Source organism: Choristoneura fumiferana, chromosome 18 (assembly GCF_025370935.1).
Source record: "Choristoneura fumiferana chromosome 18, NRCan_CFum_1, whole genome shotgun sequence".
NCBI lineage: Eukaryota > Metazoa > Arthropoda > Insecta > Lepidoptera > Tortricidae > Choristoneura > Choristoneura fumiferana.
The window spans coordinates 7,934,259-7,958,069 of NC_133489.1; the positions used below are offsets into that span (position 1 = coordinate 7,934,259).

Consider the following 23,811-nt stretch of genomic DNA (forward strand, 5'->3'; position numbering starts at 1 on the left):
ATTCACGCTGTATTTTCATGAAAAGTGGAAAATAAAATGAAGATTTTTTGATAGGTATTTAATTTAGTTAATGACAAATTTTATTCTTTTCATTTATTTATATGTGGCTGTTTATCCCATTGCCTATATTTATTTTAGACGTGTATAATATGTACGATAATGTGTAATGTGTAGATGTGTTTTTGTTGCATTTTAATTTTCTGATCTACTGTTAATGCACCACCTGCTGTAAACTAGTCCTTCCATCTTTCTGGAAAAAGGTTGCCTGGAAGAGATCGCTCTTAAGCGATAAGGCCGCCTATTGCTTACCTTGTAATTTTCACTGTGTACCTGTTTTCTGTATCGCATGCTATTTCTGGTGTACAATAAAGAGTAATTGTATTGTATAGTAATATAGATCAGCGAATTTCGGTACGTTGACTTGATCAATCATTTATGATATGAATGTTTCTATTCTCTACATAAATTTTAAGACGAAACGAAATTGGCCGTGGTTACTCAATAATTAATATACTGAGTTCATTGGCGTGTATAAATGGTTTTATTTACATAATTAAATTCACTAGTTTTCCAAATAGTAATTTGTAAAACAAATGTAAATTTAATATTTTTTGTAAAAAAATATCAAAAATAAAATAAAAATTAAAGAAAAGGAAAGGGTAAGTTATAATGTCAACCTATTTTATGTGCCCGAGATGGTCCCGCCTCAGCATATGTCACAATCACGTGTCTATTTATTTTGTCTGACAATCTCAAAACAATTTTTTTTTTGTAGGATTACGGAACCTAAATTTTTTTTTGTGAACTGAGAACCTTTTTCTGTTTATATTGTTTAAAAAGGCGCAATTGAGTGGTTTCCTTGTCTGTCGGAATAGATTTGATTCTACGAGTACGTGATTAATGTAAACTTACATATTTAACGATTGACTATGACTTTTAACAAAGAAACGGTAATTTTTTCAGATAGGTAATTATGGTAATCATTACACGATATTATACTAGCTGTTGTTCAAGAAAACATTGCTTTTAGAACGATACCTACTTTAGTTATAGTTGCAAAAAATATGCAAATTACGAGCAATTATTGTTTTCGGGACAGATGGTTTTTTAATTGTTAAAAAAAATACGTATTGATCTGGCCTGTTACCGCGGCTAAGAGTGCAATTCTACTAATATTATCAAAGCTTGTACTATGGATAAACATACTTATATAGATAAATAGACACTTAAATAAATGTTAAAGATCCAAGACCCAAAAACAAATATTCGTATTATTCGTACAAATATCTGCCCCGGCCGGGAATCGAACCCGGAACCTCAAGCTTCGTAGTCAGGTTCTCTAACCACGTGGCCATCCGGTCGTCAAAATAATAAAATAATAATAGGTAAGTAGTCACAGCAGTGGTCCCACATGCATGGTGTTAAAAAATCCTGTACGGTACTTTCACCCACATTGAGGCGACTGATTACTAATATGATACAAGGGGAAAAATATAGGAATTGGAAAAAAACCATACAGGATTAAATTTAGTCATTGCATTAAACTTTCTTGTATGCATAAACAGATTTCACACAGGTCCATCAATGCCATAAGTCATCACTTCAAAGCTAAAACAGCTTTGTTCAGCTCCGAGAAAGTTTAGATGTAAACTTTCAAATTTGAGGATGCGTGATGTCGTGATTTAAAAATTGTTATTGTCGTTGTTGGCAAAACGTCGTCTTAGTATCATAGGCGGTATTGTACACGTTTTGGCCATTTTGTTGACTCCTTTTTCTCCCTTCTTCATATTCTTGAAGGCTGCTTGCATACTTTCTTCAGACCAGGCGATGTTAAACTCTGTTTCCTCGTATATTTTATACGAAGCAGTTTACCTCTATCGTCATCATCATATCAGCTGTAGGGCGTCTGCTGTTGGACATAGGCCTCCCCCATAGACCTCCAGTTGCTTGGGTTGGAAGCGGCCTGCATCCACCGCCCCCCTGCAACAATATAGTACATCGTGTCAGTTAATAAGTAAATAACTAATTACGAACGAGAGTCTTTTAGAATCGACCGTGCGACATATTTTAGTGTTTTTCATCACATTTGTGAGTAAAATAGTACTTTTATTTTGTAAGATAACAAAATATTATTTTTACCAAAATTGCCGGTACCGCTAGAGCAGCTCGCGGGCAGGACCAGCAGTTGAGGACGGAGATCCCCGGCTTAAATAATTACCCACTAGAGAGGAAAGAGTCAGCAGTTTTTTATTCATGTTGTAGCGAGTTATTTTACTAATATGTTGTTTTTGAAATGAGTTAAAAAAGGGCATTCAGAAACGTGAATTCTGTGAATTTATCTCTCATCCACTCAAAGGTCGACTGGTGGAGATCCCTTAAAGGGATAAGTTCACCTTTGTACCTACAAGAATCTCAGTTTGTCAATTGTATTTTGTTTCCTTTTTTTGTACAATAAGGAGTTCACATACATAACATACATACCTAGTTACTTTACCTACAAACCAAATCCATACTAATATTATAAATGCGAAAGTGTGTGTGTGTTTGTATGTTTGTCCGTCTTTCACGTCGAAACGGAGCGTCGGATCGACGTTATTTTTGGCATAGAGATAGTTTATGGGCCAGAGAGTAAAATAGGCTACTTTTTATCCCGGCCTCCCCCATATACCTCCAGTTGCCTCGGTTAAAAGTGGCTTGCATCCACCATCCACCGTGTACCCGTGACTTTAACCAGGCTCCAAATAGTTCATGTATATTATTGTATCAACACGGCCGCTTCGTCGCCAGTTGTATTCTTTTGATCTTGGCTTGACAGGCTGCCGCGTGTCTAGATTCTAATACAGATTGGCAGCGCCATGTTTAGGTACTTATGTGAAAAATTAGAATAGTTAAAAGAAGATTACAAGCCCTAAATAGCGATGTTTCTTTACCAAAACACCATTATTTTTCAACGCAATGCAATGAGTCTGAGAAACAATTATCTCGCTGACCATCAAATCTTGCTAGGATCAAACTATGAGATGCTCGCACGTGTAACTAATTAGCGTCATTAATTTTCCCATTTACAGAGTAATTAACATTTTTTCGTGCATAAACAGAAACGGTAATATTTAGCAACGTTACTTTAATTGCTAATGAACTTGCAAGTAAGTATCAAAATCAATTTTTTTTGTTCATTATTTCAATTTTCTTACTGATAATAACTTCTTTACCAAACAATATTACGTAAAGTGGTAATAAAAATGGTTTTAGGGTTACGTACCTACATCAAAAGAAAAAAGAATCCTCACTTCTTCGTCCGTCGGTCTAACAGTCAAGCCAAGCCCATTTCTCACTACCTAATCAAGTATCTAAATTCCTTGGAGTTGAAAAAAAAACCTCAGACCATAGAAATAAATATTGTTTCTATAGCTTTAGGAAAAAACTAAGTTCACGCGATCAAAATAATATGTACAGCTTTTTGAAAATCTGTGTTCATAGAAAGACATGACATCGAAATCGAAACCTATAAACCTATATTGGCAAAAAATAAAACCTCACAGCACAAGCACGGGAAAAAATCAATAATTAGGTACTACGAGTATATGCAAAAATGATTTTGGTTTTTCTTAGAAATACTATATGATGTGGGTACTATATTATTTGTTACCTATTTGCTTTTAAATTTGTAAAAACCCTCAGCACTAAGCGAGTCCGACTTGCACTTGGCAGGTTATTTAAATTATTCAATGTTTAACTGCAAAACAAGCAGTAAATGGTTTCGAATAAAGTTACACGTGTGCTCGAAGTCTTCTCGTGGCGATGGTGATGATCTTCGTGGTGTTGCTAATTTCCATAAACTTAGACCACTAATCACCATTAGGTACCATTACCCTACTGAACCAAACAGAAATGCGCAAATAATATTTTAAAAGAAGTGGTCGGACTGACTGACATATTAAGGCACAGCGCAAAATACTAAATAGCTAGATTTTGCTTATTTCCTAATTTGCAGGGGCTTTGAGAGCTGTTAGTGCAGGTTTTGCGAAATTTCCATGCTATACCACGCGCCATATAAATCTGCCTAAGTTCATTACTTAATACTCAGTTTTGACGCATTTTTGAGATACATTTTTTATGCGACGTCTTTACGTTACTCCCGGATTGTGTTCGAATCGCTAAACGGTATAGTGCCTATTCAATTATTGGAATTATACCTTTATAGTTTGTGTGGTAGTCGTAGCAATGAACTTTTAGGCAAAGTTAGGCGGCGGAAGGTATACCTACCTTATGAAGCTCCGCAATGAGCTTGACGCTGTGAGAAAAAACTAAGTAGGTAAGTATTTCATAGTCTAAGTTAGAGCACAGAATAAGTGATAGTAGAGCTGGCGCTTCTAACGCACGTATCCAAAAGCATTTTTATTAATGCGTATTTTTGTCTACCCGACTAGCTACTTTTTGAAGAAGCTTCCAAAAAACCATATGGACATACACACTTTATCCCAATTTTTTTCGATGTAACTAAATACAGTGACCTCGCTCTTCAATTGAGACTGATTCACGTAATTCACATATCATCCGATAGCAGAGTGTCGTACGATGAGGTGGAGCCTGTGACGATAATTTTTTCTCGTTAAAGGATCACTTATCGATGTCGAACAACAGACCATTCTAGCTACGCGTTTAAACAATGTTTAAATATAACAGAGATAAAATAAAACTTGAAACTACGCAGGGAAATCGTGATTTATTAATGGCGACAGTATCATTCCGGTAAATGTCAGTTTAAGATTCGTCGCTTTCCATAAAGATCGATTAAGGTCGTGAACTTATTTTTTGCAACCGTATGCTACCTAGTTAGTGTTAGAATCTGCCGTTTTATAAATTCCGCAGTTTCTTTAAGTATGAGCTACAAAGTGAAACCACATAATTACCATATTGTTCAGACAATTTTCTTATATAAATACTACGACCCAAATAATGCGCAAAAACAAAAATGGACGACGGACATTTTGGTCATCATCATCAGCCGGAAGACGTCTACTGTTGAAAAAGCCCACCCCTTAAAATGCCACAAAGAACAACAACTCGCTAACTGCATTGACCGGTTGTCCGTAACTCTCGTTATTTTTTCAGTCCACTTAGTAGGAGGCCTGCCAACGCCTTGATTTCTTGTTCATGGTTGCCACTCGAGAATATTAAGCTCGATATTATTTGACAGCAAATTTGACCGACTGAGAGACCACACACGTTCGATACTTAAACTAGGACCACTCGATAGAAAAGAAAGCCGATTTGCACCGTACTTGCTGCCTAGAACGAAGGTAAAAGTAAACGGCACTGCAACACTATTCTATTGCAAGCCTATAGGCACGAAGCAGAACGTGCATCTATGCTAACGATATTGGTATTGTTAGCTTGCGAAAGTAAGGCACCTGTCGTCGTCGCTACTAGCTGCAGAATATGGGCCATTTTGCTTTGACTCAAGAGCCCGTCTTTCGTTCCATAACTAAGCTGACTCAATGGCCAATCGAGATAGGAAGGCAAGGACTAAATTGAGTAAAAGGGTGTCGAAGGATGACTATTTGCGGCGACAGCTCTCACTATCAAAGAAACTTTTCAAATTCAATCACAATATTGTTTGAAACGCATAGTACGAGTATATTTCGATGATATTTGACACAGCGTCACCGACGCGGCGGTAGTGTCACTTTGCTTCTAGCTAAGACCAGTAGGTAATCGAATAGCCTTTAGGTATAGTCTACATGATCAAAACTAAACGAAGCTTAACATTTGATTTCAACAAAAAAATAACATCATACAACACAATGTTACTACTGAAAAATTTTATAGATACAATGACCTTTTCAGATTAATTTTAGATCACTCATCAATGTAAAGTAAACACTAAAAATACTCTAAACATCGGGCAGCCGGCCGAATTGTGTTGGTGCCCTACAACTCTTCTGCACTTAAGAAACCGGGTTATTTGACTAAGTCGGATTGGAGCGAGTTCGAGTTCTCGAGGCCGGTTGGCTAACATTTTCTATTGCCCAACTGTAACTGCATGCCGTGGTCAGTATTAATTATGTAACAGTTCCGTTCGTTCATAAATTAACCCAGCTCCAGAGCGCACTCTCAATGAAGAGACGTCTACTTCTGTTTCTAGAGGCACGCTTCTTTTCGTTTCGGACATTATGGTTCTGTTGAAAACAAATTTCATCTTGGCACAAACTACTTAGATGTTACTGCAGCAAAAATTAACAAAAAAATTGAACCGCCGAAAAAACTGAAAAGCAAAAATATACCTTTTTGTTTGACCTTAATCTAGGTACCAGTTTGAAGTCGGTGCCTCAGCGCGAGCCAGGAGGAGTGGACCTATAGTCGTCTACCTGATGGACTTCTATCACTCCTCCTGGCTCGTGCTGAGGCACCGACTTAAAACTGGTACCTAGATTAAGGTCAAACAGGTATTATTTTTTGCTTTTCAGTTTTTTCGGCGGTTAATTTTTTTTTTAAGTTTTTATTTTATACTTTTTTCCCACCCTTGGGGTGTTTTTTTCCCAAATATATATAATACCAACTTCAAGGTATACCCTATCTAATAAAAAATGAATTATGAAAATCAGCCTACTCTGTTAAAAGTTATGCCTGGTCATACAGTACAATCAGCGACTGAACAATCAACCATCCCCTGTTTTCCTACCCTTAGGGTAAGAATATTTTTTCCAAATTTAAATGGGACCTCTCTCGAGGTAGACGCTTTCCAATAGAAAAAGAATCATCAAAATCGGACTACTTTGTAAAAAGTTATGCGTGGTCATACATAAAAAAAATATACGCGTCAACTTCAGAACCTCCTCCATTTTTTCGTCGGTTAAAAAAACAATTACCTTATCCGTTTATACGCCCATGTATTTTTTGAGATACTGAATACCGTGTTGTCTTTAAATCGTCTTTGTGAAGAATACATTCATTCATTAACTTTCAGCGTTGGCAATCTATTCATAGTGACATTGCCAGGATAAAATTTATTTCTATCCATGCTTCTTCCACATGTTTGTAAACAAAAGCTTTATCAAATACTTGACCGACCGATTTAAATTGTTTGTATTTTTTTAAATGTTTTTCGCTGTTTTTCAGTAACGACCGATAGTTATACGAGTTCTTGATACTCGTGCGATTGTAAACAAATGAGAATCTGGCTCAACGTGATCTTAATTCAAAGGAGAGCAGCTGCAGTAGAATTTACTTTCATAAGTAAAAGGCAACTGCCAGGAACACAGCGTGATTGATAATTACTTTTTGTCCATGTTTCGTTACAATACTTGTTGTAATGTATCTCAGATCATTGACAGTGCACTGCAGATAGCCGATGCTTGCAAACTTTCACCACTTGCAAATTCAGAATTCTCATACTTATTGCATAACGTTCATTGTTGGTTTGATGTTAATAAAGATGATACTAAAATGTGCCTTGTGCTTTAAACATAACTTCACACTTCCGTTTATTTTTTTATATTTGGGGACTTTGGCCCCACCTCCGTTTTAGTTGATGCTGACTCTACGTGTACCTACGCAAACTGCTGTCGCTATTTACGATCTTTACAGAGTGATCTGTTTCATAAAATAATAAATCGGCCATTCTTCTCATTTTTTGTTTCCTTATATTTTTTAGACCGAAATACTGTTTTTATTTACTTAATGTTCTCTTAAACAACGGTATTCCACATGGGATAGCACAAAATATTTTTTCGTGTCATATTGCTAAGTCATATTATTATGATACGAGTAGTGTAGCTAAGGTTAAGCAAACCAGTCAAGATCACCAATCATATTTACTTTATATAGCTTCGTGGCGAACACCACGTATGCAATTTTGTCATGGCTATCATATATTATTGTTTGTATGTTTTTATCGGTCAAGATTTCAAGTCCGTTGTCGCAGACCGGAACTGAAACAGTTTGGTTTCTCCTTGCAAGCAATTAACACTACTTATTTGGTAACCGTTAATTTGATGTTCGAATTGTTCGAAACGGGATGATTTGAAGCCGGCCATGACCTAATGTTTTACACGAGTTATGAATTGTGAACAAAATAGTTGTAACTACAATGAACTGGAAAAGTTTGACCATTAAGTCCAATATCTTGAAAACATTTTAACCGATTCAGATAAAAGTTACCTAATGAACCATCGTGATGTTTCACAACAAACAATTACCAAACAAGTATCTCAAAGTTTGTCAATTGTATTTAGTTTCTACTTGTACTTACTTGTTTTGTTTGTATTTATCAAAAATAATATTTAAGAAACCAACTTCCGAATAATCCACATGTTTCGGAGTTGCGATAGAGATACACAGAGATACTGAAGTAACTACTTTTCCGGAGTTAATGATGATAAAATAAATAAAACCACTTAATAATTACAATTAATATTCATAAACAAAAGACTAATTCGTAATTTAATGAGTATTCATTATATTCTTGCAGAGCGGACGCAAGTAACAATAGGTTACGTCGGGTACTTAACCCCTCACGGGGCACTACACGACTGAAGAAAACAACTGTTTATTATTCAGCAAATGGAAAACGTCACCTACCTATAATTCCATATAATTTAATTTCCTCCTCGATTAGTGACAATAAAATAACTGTTACAACAAGCATCTTGAAAAGCGCTTTATTTGCCGACAAAAGTGCAGTTTTAAATTTGATTGCAGTGATACTGTAGTCAATATAGTCAAAGTATTATTATCATCAAATAATAACAACAAAGCCAGATGCTATTAATGCAATCCGGAAGTCCAAGCCAAAGTGCCTGAACAATACGCAAAATAGGCTATCACAATGGCATTTGTGCCAAATAAAAAAAATGACCGCATTGTGTCAGCAGAGCGTCAGATGATGGTCGCAAAAAGTCCGTTAATTTTAGCGCTGTTCGTAGCTCGGTAACTGTATCGAGGTCGGGAGGCCTAGCACGGTAGGTTTTGACGCGGATATTTATGTAAGAAAGAAGGAAAGAAAATAAATTTATTTGGACACATTTTACAAAACTAATATTTTGACACGAAGTATATTTACGAGCAAAATGTATACAAAAATGGAAGCTGGCTCAGCACAAAGTTGCAAATTGCTTCGCGAGATATTTTGCGAGAGCTTCGGTCTTAAGGGCATCCATTATAGCCATAAAAGACTAACGTGATTGACTGACAGGAGAGATTGATATTGATGTTCTCCTTGACGAACCCAAAACTGGCTCCAAAACCAAACTTCGTCCAATCGACTGACTGAACCACTGGAGATACTTTAAATTCGGCAGGCACAATTTTTTGAGACTGATGATGAAAATTAAGAAGAGATTTTTCAAAGTGCAAAGAGACCGAAACCACAAGGTAAAATAAGTGGAGCATATCCCTTTCTAACCAGTAACTTAGTGCGAATGGGACGGATGCTTTATATTCGCGATAGCTACTAGTGTGCTAGAGCTTCAGAGCTGATTATGTGCCGTGTAACCAGACTTGACAGCCGGAAGGTAAGTCTGCAGTATTGGCCATATTGTAATTAGCGGTCTCAAAGATAACGGGAGTTGAGACGATTTATTCGAGTTTTAAATTTTGCAGTTCTTTAAGTTTAAACAACTTAGTACCTGTTTGGTTTATCAGTGTTTGTATGTTACTCTTTTATGCTAAAATGTTTGAACGTATTGGGATGAAAACTATGTATGTAGATAGCTGAATTTTACGAATAAAACACAGGCTACTTTTTATTTTGATATTCCCACGGGATCCGGTATGCATGCAAGTTCCCGAAATCTCTTCCACTATGAGAAACAGTATGATGCACTACGGTTCTACGGTACGGTTCTTCTTACAATATAGAGTACCACGATATTTTCCCATAATTTATCATGAATATAATTAATGGTTCACACGAACGAAGCCGCAAGTAACAACTAGCAAATACGTATTATCCACTGTTCTCGAGAATTCTTAGTACCAATATCAAGCTTTTCACTTTATAAGCAGGCATCTAATCAATAAAAGATAAGTGAAAAAAAATGGATTCGTGATGATAAAGCTTAGTAGGATCAAGGAAATTTTACCAATACCATGATATTGATTCGATTTGTATTCCTCAAAACAACTTTGTCCTTGACTTTTGTCGAGATATCAAATAAAACTGTAGACATTTGTATTATAAGATGGTATTAAATTGAATCCGGTGATTCTCTTCGATTGGTTACTAGGATGTGGACGTTAAATATTGTAAACAGAAATATAGAAAGTCATAATCAAGTTTTATTCTTAATCAGTATGTTTTAAGTGCTTTTATATGTAAAGCACATTACGCAACGCTAAAGAATTCACGGCCATATTTTGTAGGTACGCAGATTGTCCGAGGTAACGTCACGGTGAACCTGTTTAGTATTTTGGCGACGCGTAATCCTTGTTACTTAATCAAGGCAAGTACTACGAGGTGATTAAGTATGCAGTTGAAATATCGGTTACGTCTGCATGTTAAATGAAGGGAAAAAACAAATTTATGTTACACTAAAAAAGTCTAACATAAATTTTGTCTAACCTTAACTTCGTCAGCGAACAATTCGTTTATCATTATCGCAATTTTCTGGGATAAAAAGTATCAAGTTTTAAAATATCTGTGTGTTTGTCATTTCAATCCGCCGTGTCATTATAAAAAACATCCAAAAATCATCACGAACTCTCTCAATTATAATATAAGTAGGATTAGCAGCTGCTCGCGATTTCGCCTGCGAAGAATTTGAAAATACTATATCGCGTAGTTTCAAAACAAATTAAACCATATTATCTAACATTATGTTAAAATTTTACTTCGCTAATAGAAAGGTACTCTGTCCCTGATTATCATGGTCAGTATACTAACCTAAGAAACCTCGCAAGGTATGTATACGACATTACGGTAGTAGATACCTGCTATATTACTTCTGTGCCATTCCAATACATTACTCTTTTAAGCAGTGTATTTATATCAGTCCACATTAACAACAAAAGGAATCTCTACATACAGCTTTGTTCGTGATAAAATTAAATTATCTTGGAAATGTTATTATGCCGACGAGATTGCCCTTTATTCTACACCTCTACTCATGACTAAGCGACGGGCTCATTGTTTTCTTTAATAATAGGAACCATAAAGCATGTTTGTTAACAAATTATAAATAACTTAAACAAAGGCATAAATAATTATAGGAATTTAATTATATTAACTAGGAATCACAATTAATTATTGAAACAGATGAAAAATAATTATCAGTGTTTATTAGTATGTAATACTAACTTTTACCAGTGGTTTCGCGCGTTTAAATCAATCGCTCATGTAAACCTGGCATTCCTGGCAACCTTAAAAACTAAATTGTAGTCTTCAATTTCGTTTTTGACAGGGAAATTGAAGGTTACCCAAAAACAAAACATGTCTCCAGACAAGACCGTTTATTTGACGATTCCGTTGAAATATCGAAATAAAAAGTGATCTAGGTATATGTTATTTTAAAGATCTACGTAGGTATCTAATCTTGTTTAAATCTTTATTTTAGTGCGAGTTTTTGTGTGAAAGAGTAACAAACACATACGCGCACACTCTCAAACTTTAGCATATAAAAAAACCGGTCAAGAGCGTGTCGGACACGCCCAAGATAGGATTCGGTAGCCATTACGAAAAAATCAAGTACCTAATATTTTTCTAAGGATTTCGTATTGTGTAGGGAATCTTCCAAGTTTAGGTACGAGTATATTTTATATGTTAGGCTGCTATTTATTTATTTTGAAATTTTTCCACCCAACAGTTTAGATTTTAGAGGGGAGGAGGCCTTAATTTTTTTTTAATTTGCACTTTAAAGTTGAATATTTCGCAAACAGATCTTTAAATCAAAAACTCGTGTGGACAACCCCTATATGGTTTTTAAAAGACCTATCTAACGATACCCCATATATAGGGTTAGTCGAGAAAAAAAAATTATCCCCACTTTACGTCTACTGGGAGGTACCCTAAAACATTTTATTTTTTACTTACTTTTGTTTTACCACTTGGTCAGCGTGACTGATATGTATGTTCATGCCAAATTACAGTTTTCTAGTACTAACGGTCTCTGAGTTTCGCCGCGGACAGACAGACAGACAGACAGACGGACAGACATGACGAAACTATAGGGGTTCCTCGTTGACCACGGAACCCTGATATTAGTAGAACTAATCAGAAGGATTACGAATAAGGTACGTTATATCATATTTATATCAATATTTACGTCAAAGGAAAATTTATAAGAAAGATTCCGTAGACAAATGGACGCTATAATGTAGGTCGGCATAATTATCACGTGATGTGAATCATCATTAATTCATTTATAACGCAAATTTAGGTGTGAGATTTAAGGTACCTATGTTGTTGTTGTATGTATACCCCTATTAATTTCGAAATTACGAGCACAGCGAATAATAATAAGGGAGAATCTCTAAGGGAGAATTCGACCTCTTTTTATCACTCTCCATATAGTATTATATGTAATATGTCCCTAATGCGCATACAGGTCATGAAAGTATCTTTCCATGTCCCTGATTTTTCTTATTTATTTATTTTCATTCCAGTAAAGCACCAGCAAGTTACAGATATAAATCTAAACCTAATGCAATACTGCGTATACTATTTCAAAAGTTTCTTAACTAACACCATTCTCATTAGATAGGTACATTAGGTTTGCCCTTGCCAGGGCCAACAAACCCATTTAGGACTAAAATTAGACATATATTTTAGTTTACATTCGCCAATGTAAGGGTATGAACCTGAATTATTAAAGTGTCGAAATAAGATTTAAAAAAAAAATCCTTTCTTTCAGGATCAACAAAATATCTAATAATACGAGTAATAATAAAGATTTTTATTCGGACAACTACGAGGTCCATTACTTAATTAAAGTAATCTCCATAATGACGAATTAATGTAAGATATTATTTTAGTTTATTTTCTGTAGATAATATTCAGCCAAATACGATCTTAAAAATTTTCGGCCTGAGCATATCGGCACAGAATAAGTAATAGCACCAGTAATATCGGTATCAAACCATGCTCAGTATAGGATTCCGTAGCCGGTACTATTTAAATGAGTTTTGCTTGTTATGTATTCAATTTTAAGAAATGTAAAAATACATCGTGAATAAGAGCACCGGGAAAAACTTATTTTGGCACGTTTGAGCTTTACGTTATTAAGTAGGTAGGTGTATAAATAAATTAATAAAATATTCCATTCATTGTTCTGGTTGCTAATATGTCCTCTGTGATATGAACTGCCAGCTGCAGAATTATGTCACACTATCAACCCGCTGTCACTCGTCGATGGGTTCAAGACAACTACCTACAAACTTATTGTCACTCGTCGATGGGATCAAGACAACTACCTACAAACTTATTGTCTAATCTTAGTCTCATTTAAGATTAATAATTTAAAGGTACCTTCATACACCCCAGACCAAAAGTATGGAAACGAAGTTGTTTTTCTTAATATTTAATGTTTCCATTACTATTATATTCGTGATGCGCCATTTTGTGATTATGCCTATATAGGAATTTCGTGGTCTGGCGGATTTTACGATCGGCCGCCGACATAATAATATTATAGGTATATTTCCGGGATCTCGGAAACGGCTCCAACGATTTCGATGAGATTTGGTATGTGGGGATTTTCGGGAAGACAAATCGATCTAGCTTGGTCTTATCTCTGGAAAAACGCTTCTTAACGAGTTTTAGTCCGAGCCCGGGTACCTACTACATTTAATTGTAGATTTTTTTTTACAGTATTTACTGTAGGTTAGATTAAGTGTAAACTGTGACCCCGCAGAAACGAATTGCTACCAGAAAAGTAGTTTCGGTTAGGTTAGAACTGCGAACCTGACGGTAGGTACTCAAACTGGAATGTAAATCGAATGCTTTGCAATATTTTGGAAAGAGTATGCTATGCCAAACGACACATTTGACTAGTAAAATGAAACATGACCAAGTAATTTTGTGTTAAACAATGACTTGCCAAAAAAGGCTTTTGCTAACTACAAAACTACAATAAGTTATTCTGAGATATGTGTTTTTGGCAAATGAAAATTTGGCTAAAATAGTTTGGGATACAATACAATACAATAATGACTCTTTATTGTCAACCAGAAATAGTAAGCGATACAGAAAACAGGTACACAGAGAGAAAATTACAATCTCTTCCAGTCAACCTTTTTTACACAAAGAAGGAAGGACTAGAACTTAGTAGTCCATACTCTTGGCAGGCCAGGGTGTAGATCTCGCGCTTGTTTTAAATAATTCAATATTGGTAGGAAAAGATAATGATGTATTTACAGGTATTGAAACCGTCCAGAATATAAAATTATAGGTATGAATAACAGGGCCTGATTTTAGTCGGCATTTCTGTCAACTTTTAAAATGTAAATAAGTAGTTATAGAGACATAATCTACAGTAGTTAGACATATGGTATTGCGAAGATTTTTGTACTTAATTGACATTTATATATATTTTCTTATTTGTTCTAGCATCAATAGTTTCCACAGCTCATGCGGTGAAAAATGTTTCATGGCAACTTTTTTTTTCACTTTGAGTTACATTATTGAAGTTTTAGGATGGAATCCTAATTTTTTCTGGTAATAAATATAGCCTATAGCACTTTGGAATAATTTAGAATTCTAATAGTGAAAGTATTATTTAAATTGGTCTAGTAGCTTTTGAGTTAATTCGTAACAAACACCCAAAAATACTAAAATCCCAATCTTTCCTCTATAATATTAGTATCTAGTATTTATAGAATACAAGTTTTAAAGGAAGAAGTGAACTAACACTTCTGAAGACAGAGTTAGATGTCATTTATGCTTTTTATACAATAAATACCTGACAGACTAAGTTTAATAAATAAAAAACAAATTATTTAAGCAAAATGTGTAGAAACGGCGGGACCCCGTTGAGTCACAGTGTTAAGAACCTGAGAAGGTTTTTTTATTTTACAATATCCCGCGGGATAGCGATAAACGGATTCTTCGCAGACGGAAAACAGACCTACAAATATCAAACATCTAAATTATAACCGGTTAGAAGTCGTAAATGTGCGTAGATCATCACGCTATCGTCTGCACATGCGACTGCTTCGTGCTCTACAGTATACTAACGAGCAATTATAAAGAGTTACTTTGTATGAACAGTTTTGTACAAATGGACCCTTTATGTTGCTCGTTAGTGTAGTTGATTAGGACTTATCTATTAGGTGATACGGAATATTATGAAATATTTACTACTGAGCTACTCATGCTGAACTAATGACTTTTGCTTTGTTTGGATCTAAGTTAGTAATCTCGGGTTATATTACGTTTTATGATAAGTTTAATTACATTATAACTAACACATTAACCTTTTCAACTTCACCAAATTATGAATTTTGTACTGTTCCAACGAATTTTTGCCGTGCGGTGTCGGTCAAGAATTGCACCACCCCCTCTCTTCCCGTGGGTGTCGTAGGAGGCGACTAAGGGATAAACCGGAGGATGGGCAGCAGCGTCCTCCGCGAACTATCGGATATAACTGCGGTCGCCAACCCGCCTGCCAAGCGTGGCGACTAAGGCATTTTCCCCCCAAGGTACAAGATGTAAAACTAATGAATCCACATAATCAGCCCAGACCCCTAGTCCCCGGCGGCCCTGCTATTCCTGGCTCCGGTAGCGGCCATGGTAACGGCGGGGCAGGGGGTGCTATAGCTAATCACCGGCAGAGGCCCGGCTACCAAAAAACGACAACCTTTGGCCCTGGCAACATATAACTGCCGAACACTGCGGACCGAGGAAAGGATACTGGAACTGGAGGAAGAATTGAGCAGGTTACGATGGGGAATCATAGGGTTATCAGAAGTCCGTAGAGAGGGGGAGGACACGATAACTCTTAAGTCCGGTAACTTGCTCTATTTCCGGGAGGGCGAACACCAGTCCCAGGGAGGTATCGGGTTTATCGTCCACAGGTCCCTCGTGAACAACGTGGTGAAGATCGAGAGTGTGTCGAACCGGGTAGCATGCCTTGTACTCAGAATGACCCAACGATATTCGTTGAAGGTCATACAGGTATACGCTCCAACCTCGACGCACTCCGACGATGAGGTGGAGGCTATGTATGAGGATATTGCCAGAGCCATGCATAGCTCCAGAACTCACTTCACGGTTGTTATGGGGGACTTTAACGCAAAGCTGGGCAAACGAGACGGTGAAGAACTGAGAGTGGGGAAATTTGGAGTGGGGCGTAGGAATCACCGGGGCCACCTACTGGCCGGTTTTATGGAGAAGGAGGGACTCTATATGATGAACTCCTTCTTCAGGAAACGTGAGCATAGGTAGTGGACCTGGATGAGCCCTGATGGTGTTACGAGGAATGAGATAGATTTTATCATGTCGACGAAAAAGCACATATTCAATGATGTCTCCGTGATCAGTGCGTTTAAAACCGGGAGTGATCACCGTATGGTACGAGGCTCATTGAATATCCAGTTCAAGCTTGAAAGGTCTCGACTGATGAAATCTACGCTCCGCCCAGAACCTGCTCAGCTCCAAAACCCCGAGAGCTTTCAGCTCGAACTTCAAAACCGTTTCGAATGCCTAGGTAGCGACGTGGACGATTACAACGACGGGTTTGTGGAAGCTGTCCGTATGGTCGGGTCTAAGTTCTTCAAGACCCGCCGTACTAGAACCAAAAGGCTTTCGGATTCCACCCTTAGGCTCATGGAGGTGAGGCGTGAGATGATTCTGCAGTCTTCTGGTGACGCTTGTCGCTATCGGCAGCTCAACAGACAGATCTCAAAGTCTCTGAAGCGTGATGTACGCCGATTTAATACTACCAGTATTGAAGAGGCTATTGAGCGTAACAGGGGCTCTAAGGTGTTTACCAGGGATCTGTCTGTTGGTCAAAGCCAGTTGATGAAGCTCAAGACCGACGACGGCAGAATCGTTTCATCCAAACCTGAGCTGTTGGAGGAAGTTGAGAGGTTTTATGGACAGCTATACACGACAACCCGAACACCTGTCGAAAATCTAGCTAAAGACCCGAGGGCTAGATTAACCCGACACTATACCGAAGACATCCCGGACGTCAGCCTGTACGAGATTAGTATGGCCCTCAAGCAGCTTAAGAATGGCAAAGCCCCGGGTGACGACGGAATTACAGCCGAACTCCTGAAGGCGGGTGGTAGACCAGTCCTTAAGGGCCTTCAGACGCTGTTTAGTTCCGTCCTTCACCAAGGGAGGACGCCGAAAGCATGGAACAGAAGTGTGGTGGTGCTCTTCTTCAAAAAGGTGATAACACCTTGCTGAAAAACTATAGACCCATCTCACTTCTGAGCCATGTTTACAAGCTATTTTCCAGGGTCATCACAAACCGTCTCACACGCAGGCTTGACGACTTCCAGCCTCCCGAACAAGCCGGCTTCCGAAAAGGCTATAGTACCGTAGACCACATACATGCGCTGCGGCAGGTTATACAGAAGACAAGAGTATAACCTCCCCCTTTGCCTAGCATTTGTGGACTACGAGAAGCCTTCGATTCGATCGAGACTTGGGATGTGCTGCAGGCTCTCCAGCGGTGCCAAGTTGACTATCGGTATATCGAAGTGTTGAAGTGTCTGTACGAAAACGCCACTATGTCCGTCCGATTACAGGATCAGAGCACGAAGCCTATTCCTCTGCAGCGGGAGTCAGACAAGGAGATGTGATATCTCCGAAACTGTTCACCGCTGCATTGGAGGATGCTTTTAAGGTTTTGGACTGGAAAGGACGAGGCATCAACATTATTGGCGAGTACTTCACTCATCTTCGATTCGCCGACGATATTGTAGTCATGGCTGAGACCGAGTTGGCCTGAAAATGAACTTGGACAAGACGAAAGTCATGTCTAATGTCCATGTTGTACCAACTCCCGTAATAGTCGGAGACTCTGCGCTCGAAGTTGTTGACGACTATGTATACCTGGGACAAACGGTCCAGTTAGGTAGGTCCAACTTTGAGAAAGTGATCACTCGTCGAATCCGACTCGGCTGGGCAGCGTTCGGGAAGCTTCGCAGTGTCTTTTCGTCCAAATTACCGCAGTGTTTGAAGTCAAAAGTCTTTGACCAGTGTGTGTTGCCAGTGATGACATACGGATCTGAGACGTGGGCGCTAACGATGGGCCTCATGAGAAAACTCAAAGTCACTCAGAGGGCTATGGAGAGGGCTATGCTCGGGGTTTCTCTGCGGGATAGAATTAGAAATGATGATATCCGCAGTAGAACTAAGGTTACCGACATAGCCCGAAGAATTGCGAAACTAAAGTGGCAGTGGGCAGGGCACATTGCTCGCAGGACGGATGGCCGATGGGGCCAGAAGGTTCTCGAATGGCGTCCGCGGACCGGGAGACGAGCTGTCGGTAGGCCTCCAACAAGATGGAGCGACGACTTGGTTAAGATCGCGGGATCGCGGTGGATGCGGAAAGCACAAGACCGGTCTGAGTGGAGAGCCTTGGGGGAGGCCTATGTCCAGCAGTGGACGTCTTTCGGCTGACATGATGATGATGATGAACGAATTTTTGGGGATAAGTCAGCCAGTACCTACTCATTTTTAGGCCGGCGCCGTGCTAATGCTAAATAACTCTACCTCAGCTGTAGTGGTTTTAGGAATAGATACGATAAACACGATTGCCGTGGACAACCCCTCACCTTTCATAATTCACATAAAGCAGTACCTTCCAGCAACGCCCTATTTTTATCACTTTCTTAAGTACTATTTATTACGTTCACTTGTAAATGACGGCGGCCGATCAAAAAATCCGCCAAATCACGAAATTCCTAGGCATATCGTGAAACGCTGACATTTCATGATTTGGCCAGTTCAGGCAGATCATGAAATTCCTAGGCATATTATTAAACATCGCCATATCGGTTCTGGCACTTCGCCGGCCGCTGCCGCGGCACGCTCGCTTCGCACGCTCGGCTCGTTCGTTGTGGTCACAATTCATACTAACCACTCCTCGCTTCGCTCGTCATACCTAAATGGTTTTTTTTCGGCATATCACGATGTGCCCGGTATAGAGCTAGGAATATCGACGAATGCGTTGCTCTAATCGATCTGCCGTATTTTTCTCAGACACATCGTGATATGCCTGGCCAACTTTTAAGTATATCACGAAATGGCGCCATATGCTTAGGAATTTCGTGATCTGGCGGATTTTACGATCGGTCGCCGACAATTATATATAATAATACAGGCTAACTTTATTCTGTGATACAGATTCTCTTACTGGGGTTTTCAATGAAAGATTCGATTCTACTCGCATTACTTAGCTACTTTTGTTCTAAAACTTTTTAAATACATGACAACAAAACATGTTCATTTTATATTTTCATACAAATACTTGGCAATTATGCATAGTTTTGATGACAATACAATAAGGTACCATCGAGCTAATCTGATGATGGAGCCGAAAGTCAGCAGGGCTACTACGAAACCAGAATTCGAAGTTCGTGTCGTGCGGTCCCTCTGACACTTACTTATACTATTTAATACGAGAGCGAGAGGGACCGCACGACATGAACTTCGAGTTTCGTAATAGCCCTGCAGGGACTGAATCCGAATCGAAACAACGTGACCTAGGCGTGTTTAGGCTTGTTAGTATTCAGGTGTATTTTGACCAAGAATGGTATCCAGGGTCTGATGATAGAGCAAATTAAAAAATAAAGTAAAGTTAATATCTGTTTGCGTAAAACAGTGTGAACAGATTTTAACATAATTTGTGGTTCACATGTTTAGTCATGTACAAATTAATACTTTAATAATATAGGTAACAATCATCATCTCAGCTTATTTACGTCCCACTGATGGCCACTTGGGCCGTAGTTCCCACGCAGGCCCAGTGCAGATTGAGAACTTCACACACACCATTGAATTACTTTACAGGTGTGTGCACTATGTTTCCTCAAGATGTTTTCCTTCACGGTAAAGCTCATGGTAAATTTCAAATGTAATTTTGCACATGAATTTCGCAAAACTCATAGGTGCGAGCTGGGGTTTGAACCCACGACCCTCTGCTTGAGAGGCGATAGGTCAAACCACTAGGCCACCACGGCTTCACAAACAAGGATATAATTCTTATAAATTTCAAGTATTGTTTGGTTTTCTGTTACTTATTGTAGTAACTAGAGACGCAGTCTTAGCAGTCTGTGGTAGTCACTTAGCTAACCCCAGTAACATCTTACATGTGCGAGATTGGATATCAGTAAGCATTTTTTTGTTATTAAAGAACCATGCAAGAAAATAATTGTCCGCAAAACGAAGTAGTATCAACAATATGACACGTGTAACCATGAACTTCTGTTTAGCATATTTTGCGGTGCACGCAAAATGCAAATATGGCAACATTATTGTATCCTAACATCAACTAACTCGTAGTATGACGTTACGAATCAAGTTGGTCCATTAAAGATCGCCATACATTAATAAAATAATAGTGATTAGTAGGTATTACCATTACGCGCTTGTCACATGACACTGAGCAGCATTTATTATCTGCGTGCTTGCAAAAATTAAACAGTATTGTGTGCACCCGGGCGGATATTGTAGTGTCACATTTACTTATTTGTGGTGTCACCCCACGACCTCTGAGGTGTCAGTTGGAATCTTGAGATACCTACTCGTACGTAGGGAATCGTTCGGCTCTTGTTTCCTTTTCTCGATATGGTCGTAAATATCCGACTATTTCAATAACTCCTATTAAATCTTCAGTCTGAAAAGTGACCCAGTATCGCTTCTCCTGAAGGCAGGTGTTTTTTTTAATAATACGTTTGTTAAAATAAATTGTTTTTTTTTTAGATATTTAGCGATTTATAAGTCTCTTTCTTCCCTTTGTCATAAACGTCATAATTATTTGAATCGCCACATGGAACCTTATCTGTTAAATATCTTTAATTTTCGTTACTTCAATTAATTAATTGTTATTAGGATAACATAACCTCCCTAAGGGTCTCACGAGAGCCACCTGGCAGGTAGAAAGTCCAAAATGAACTTTTTTGTTTTAATCTTATTTTTTAGTTCGATATAATACTCTATTAAAATTTCAAGTTGCCTCAAAAACATTTTAAAAATTTTTTTTGCAATATATTTTTGCACGCGCCTGGCAATGTTGAAATCCCGACTAAATCATCTGGCTTATTTTTTTTTAATTCTCTAAACATTCAACTACAACATAAAAATTGCATATTGCCTCTAACATATTATTGGAAAATTTGTTCATTTGTTAGATCACCTGGCAGGTAGAAAGTCCCCCCAAAATTGTCTGTCTTTTTCTATCTTATTTTTTAGTTATAAATAATACCTAGGATATCTATAATAAGAGTATAATAGGAGAGGTATGGGACAAGTTTTCAGCTTGCTCCAAATACCTACCTACCCAAAAATTGGTGCTAGCTCTCCTACTTTTATTCAGTGTTTTAGCAACTCTCCCTTTACTCGTTCCTTAAGTAGCAAAAAGTGAACATATATGTAGGTATAGTCATAATCATAATTCATTATAACATTCTTAAAAGCTTTTTAAATCCGAAAACGATGATCCTGGAATGTGGCGATTGATTACTAAAATTCGCTTTGAACAGCTCTACAAAGTAAATTTAACTAGGTACTCGGTAACTGTTCGTGATAGTACGTACGAATAAAATGTTTGGAAATCGGTGATTGCAAGAGGAAGGGCAATAAATAAAGGTATAAACATTTTATTGGTTACCGCAAACTTCATAAAAAATATACGAGTACCTACTAGACGTTTTACCTCAGCTAGTGTGTAACTGCATGAATTATCGTAATTTTACGATTCTCTTTTACTTTTTAGTGGTAAATTTCTTTAGGTACGTTTTCATGTTGTGCGCTAATGATGTAGGTACTTACCATAATAGCTGTTATAAGTAACAAAGCCCTACAAAAACTACTTTATTTACAATACAAAGAATTTTAAATGGCTCCGGAAAATGCTTGAAAAGATTTTTCACCAGAAATATCCATTTGAAATTACGTCACGTGTTTAAAAAAATACATTTATTTAACAACACAAGACACATCAATATTACTAGAAATAGACAACACAAAGGATAGATAACTATAATACAAAACATTATTCTGAAGCGTACTGAACTGAACACCCCAGCAGCGGTGATTAAGCCAGCGCGGTCGGTGATACTCGGACCGCTATATACAGATATAATACACACTAAACACTATATAGACTACAAGAATAGATGATTTTAGATTATAAAACATTTTAATCTAGGAATCCTTTCGACTCCCATAATTTTAAAAGTCGTAATTTTGTTAGTCACAATTTTATCCCGCTGGAATCGTACATTTTTCATATTTTTTAAATGGTACTCCTGTAGTAGATCACTAACGGATGTGGCCTGTAATACGAGCATATAATTAAAACATAGATCGTACTCGTCAAACTGAGCAACATCAGGTCAGCGATTTTTAAAAATAATGGAGTCTTTAGATTTTCCCATTTTCATACAAATTAAATACTGTTATTGTAGAAACCAAGTTATTGTAAGTAGTATGTTACGCTATTGTAGAAACCAACTGACGTCGCCTGTCACGCTACAAATATGAAACATTTTGCTTTATATTGCTGCTGTCGAATAAATTTAAAGTGTAATAAAAATAAACGAATTATTTTTTAAGTCTCTGAACTAATGTGTGCTAATGTTATTCAGTTTGACGAGTACCTACGATCTAGGTATGTTCTAATTATTTGCTAGTGTTACAGGCGACACCCGGAATAGGTTAGGTTAGGTTTGTTTTATAAGTATTTATAACAATTCAGAAAAATAAATGGATTCCGAAGAAAAAGAGTTATGACTTTCAACATTATGCGAACCGATAGAGACCTATCTTAGTAACACCTAGATCAGATCACTTATCAGCAGTTATCAGAAGAGGAAACAATTATCGATCTAAATATGAATTTTAAATATTTTTATTGAATTTCGTGACATGCATATTTTTTTTTTCTTATCCACTCTTACCATGTTTTCACGAATAAATGTTTTCTTTGTTTATTTTCTTTCTTTAATCGAACTTACCCAATCCTTGTAGTCGTAGGTATGTATGTAAATTGCTTTGAAGATTGTATGAAGATTGTATTCTATTCAAATTTTGCATCTATGACTCTTGTTTGTCAGATTACTAAACTGAGATGTGTCCAACCAGTAACGTCAAACTGATCACAAACTAAGTGATCCTTAGATTCCATTTTATACCCATTGTATCATGCATTTCGTTCGCCTTGTCCGCGGAATCCTGCTCCCCTGCTCTCCCCTGCCCTCAACGGACCTCATACATATTCAGTTTTCCGTTTATAGTAACAAAGACATTCAGCATTCATCTACAATGTACATACGCCTGCACAATACGATTACTGATGCATACTATGCTGGCGTACCTACTGATGGCTTGGAATTTACTGTAGTGAAAATATTATAAAGCTATCCAGTTCAATAAGTGAGAAACTACATATACAAGTCTCTTGATGCAATAAGATTAGTCTATCACTCTTGCTAAGGAACCGTGAGAGCCTTGTAGTATGCCACAATGGCCTCTTAAACAGAGCGTCGTGGTTCGAGCCCGAGTTGCATCTTTGAATTTTTCGAAATTTATGTGTGAATTTCATTTGTAAATTAACCATGTGATTCGAATACCATGTATGAAGTCTCCAATCCATGGGATATATTTGGGGCCGGAGATGAGAAATTCTATGATAATCT

At 37.5% G+C, this 23,811-nt stretch overlaps 1 long non-coding RNA gene across 1 annotated transcript; it reads right to left on the minus strand.

The window, feature by feature from the left end:
* Window positions 1-86: 86 nt before the first annotated feature.
* LOC141437979 (uncharacterized) lies at window positions 87-22,127 on the minus strand. Its single transcript, XR_012452440.1, has 2 exons — window positions 21,944-22,127; window positions 87-1,980 (listed from the first exon to the last, which is right to left on the minus strand). It is a non-coding gene; the product is annotated as an uncharacterized lncRNA (long non-coding RNA).
* Window positions 22,128-23,811: the final 1,684 nt, after the last annotated feature.